We start from the raw sequence: 3623 nt of genomic DNA on the forward strand, positions 1-3623 counted from the left end.
GAAGCCCACAGATGGCTACAAGAGCCGCCCGGTGGCCGTGTAGAAGTCATAGTTATGCCTATCAATGTTATCGCAATTATCAACTGCTTCAAACCTTCAAATACTTATAGTGGTTTACATGGAAAATGATCGCATTACGGTGCCAGTAAAATTGTTTAAATAACACCCTCCACTGCTCTTCTGCCATCATCAACATTTTTTTAAACAAAATAAATTGGAATAATTTTATTGTTTTACGTTTTAAAAAATACATTATCTTTTATGAGAAAGTGAGAAAATAGTCTTATTGTTATTTATTAATTAATGTTAAGGAGTGAACCTAATTATTTTGATTGTTAACTGTCCTCTCCGTTAGTTTTGATGGGTCAGCCAATGTTGCGGGCAAATCACAACCCAGGCAGGCATCATTATCGACGCAGTACTTCATAATCGTGCGCCAACGAAAATCCAAAAGGACTAGGTCGGTTGCCGTATACTACAAAAAGGAACGAGGTCGAAATATCGCCACGTTAATCCGTTTCTCGTTTTGAATGAAGCATGGGGCACATCACTAGGTATATGCTCCTTGCCTGATCTCACTGTTGAAATTAATATTTTATCGCGTTCCTAAAAAAAACCAAGCGAAAGCAACACTAGTGTCAGTTCCAATATTAGTGTAATTTTACGAAGGTTATACCTGTCCTTGGAATTCTTCACAGAACCAATTTTTGGCATTGCCACGTCGGCATCAACAAAAAGTTTGCGCAAATGTTTAACTTGTTGCGTGTACGAAGTTATGATGCCAATGGATTCAGGTTTAAGTTATTACGATACAATTTAACTGTCATTAGAAAAATCTTTAAAAATGAAATAAATGTTACGAAATACTAGATAGAAGGGATTGTGTTTTTACACTAAAGACAACTTACGTTCTTCGCTTCGTAAGGATTATACCACGACGGCGAGTCTTTTTCCTGCATATTTTCACCACATATTTCGCAGGAGAATATGCCATGTGTTTTGGGTCGATTTGGTGTTTGCTGTTTGTGTTTTGTGTTTGTGTCTAGAGGGCAATGACCGGTGAATGTAGAGTAATTTTGTAACCAAACGAGGATCAAAACCACATGTAAGGGTAAACTATCAACGTTTCTTAAGTATGGAGCACGCGAAAGAATCCTCTCCAAAAATGATAGCGAAAAACCGCGTTCACGAGCATATCTGTTTATAATGACTGCTTGCAATTGATGGGGATCTCCAACAAGGATTACCTGGCCACGCTCTTTTTGACACTTGAGCAACAGCAACCATAATGTCAGTTTCTGTGCACTGGCCAGCTTCCTCAATTAGCAAAATGATTGGGTGAAAAAACTATTTGCAAAAAATTTCCTAATGTAGCGCAAGTACCAATCGTTACTCGATAGCGCCCTGAATACTTCATTTGACATTTTAGTTTGAGTCCGGACTCAGTCACTATCCTATCATCTTTACAGGTACCATCTATGCCAATATCCATCAAATGCTCTGGTATAAGTTCTTTTTCGGCTAGACTCTGGAACACTAGACGTTCAAACTCACCCATTTTGAATATATCGGATTCGATCAAACACGTCGTTATTATATCAGCAGAACTATTGTAAGGCGTGCCTACAAGCAGATGTGCACTGGGTATCAAATTTAAAAATTTGCAAAATGCTCTCCACTAGCGTTACAGTTTTTCTGTATCACGTATGACGTGTTGTAAACTTGTCCTCGCAGTGTATTTGCTACGGCTTTTTTCTGTATAGAGTTCAGTATGCAATTGTGCCATTTACACTGGCAACTGTCTGACAAGAGGTTTTCCTCATCATTTAATTGTATATCAAGCTGTGTGCGCCTGTGTTCTGGAGGAAAACAAGAATTGTTCGCCTAAATTTTTAACCGCTGAGACGGTGTAGTGCTGTTTACGATAGCCATACGGGAGAAGTAAAATTCTAAACGATAATCTTCGCCGTTATATTTTTGCTGAAAGTTGGCATCGAATTTAAGCACAATGGGATTAAAAAGCATTTTGTGAATCACTGCTTCATACATTATTTTGGCATTTTCGCCGTTGGCCCAGGGGTTTTTGGCTTTAACAATGTCTCCAGTTACGAACGAAGGACGGCGTTCGGAAAGATTTGCTATGGTTAGAGCTAAATACTCTCACTCACGTGTGAAATGTGCTCGTTCACATGCGGAAATTGACCAAATACTCAATATCTTCTAAATATACGAGCGACTTGAAAGCGACTCACGTAGTTACTTATGTTTAATTCTTCTTTAAACCTCGGAAACATATATTCAATGTTTTGTAGCGTTGTAGATATCTAACCTTTGCACGGATGTAATTATTTTCTTATTAATACCATGAACCTAACGCATGTTTTCCGGCCTGGCTCGTCGGATGGGTTGGGTAAAAATAAAATGTAAATAGACTCATGATAAGTTTTTATTTCGCTACAAATACTTCATTATTTTAAAAAATAACATGCTTACTGTTAATTTTGAAATCTTTCCTGGAAAAATACAACTCTTATCCCTTTCCATACTACTCTTCCCTCGCCCCTCAGTCTCCTCCCGGAGGTCTTACCAGTATCTATATATTTTTAATAATACTACATTCTTTTTTTTATTTTTCAAAGAAAGAAATAGAAAGAATTATAACAAAACAGAATTTATAGGTAGATATAATTAATCTAATTTATAATTTAAGATACTCACTTCAAGGTCAGCTAGGAAGTTACTACTAGTACTATTAAATTTTTTTGCTCTAAAATGAAAGTTAGCTCACTTGCCTTTTTTGTGATCCATGGCATTTTAAACTTTTTTAACAAAGTGGTCCGTGTATTCTCACTTTTCCTACTATTGCCATACGAAAATAAATTATTACTTGTCACCTTATCTCTACTGCAGAAACATAAGCTTATTGTAGTTACTCCCTTCATAAATGACGTCATTGATTTACAGGTTTTGGTGAGTAATATAAGCTTCAACGTTCTTATACGTAAATGTAAATTTAACGACGAACTACATAACCCATTCATACACCTGTCTAAAAATCCACAATCGTAACCTAACATTCTTCTCGGATTTCTTATATAGCGTTAGACATACCCTTTTTAATTCTTACCGATGGTGCACTTACATACATTTATATTAACACATTTTTAATACTTCATTTCGCACAAGCGCACAAAGATTCGTCAATATATTAGATAATGTTCCTTTTTTCTTTCATATTTATTTATTTATGTACAGATTTTTGCGGTTTTAAAATTCTATTCATTGTCTTTAGTCTTTAGTTGTAATGCGCTAGTTTAGCTATACAGCGTTAAACTGTACGCTTTAACAGGATTCTCTATATATATGAATAAATAAACGCTCATGGTACTGGCTAAAACTAGAAAAAGTTTAAGAGAAGTCTAATCTTTTCAAATATGAGAAAGCAACTTAAGAAAGGATGATAGGAAAAAGCTAAGAGGCCAAACAAGGCTAAGTAAGGACATAAAATCTTATTAAACAATCTTAAACAGTCTTAAACACTTGTAAACATTTTGAAAAAATAGCGAAATTCCAGATCGAAAGCATAAAAAATCTTATTAAACAGCCACAAACAGTCTTAAACA

The 3623-nt window shown here is 35.6% G+C and overlaps 1 pseudogene; it reads right to left on the reverse strand.

Moving 5' to 3' along the window:
* Window positions 1-319: 319 nt before the first annotated feature.
* Window positions 320-3148, reverse strand: LOC119642823 (annotated as a pseudogene).
* Between the last annotated feature and the right edge of the window lie 475 nt (window positions 3149-3623).

Source organism: Glossina fuscipes, unplaced genomic scaffold, assembly GCF_014805625.2.
Source record: "Glossina fuscipes isolate IAEA_lab_2018 unplaced genomic scaffold, Yale_Gfus_2 262, whole genome shotgun sequence".
Taxonomy (NCBI): domain Eukaryota; kingdom Metazoa; phylum Arthropoda; class Insecta; order Diptera; family Glossinidae; genus Glossina; species Glossina fuscipes.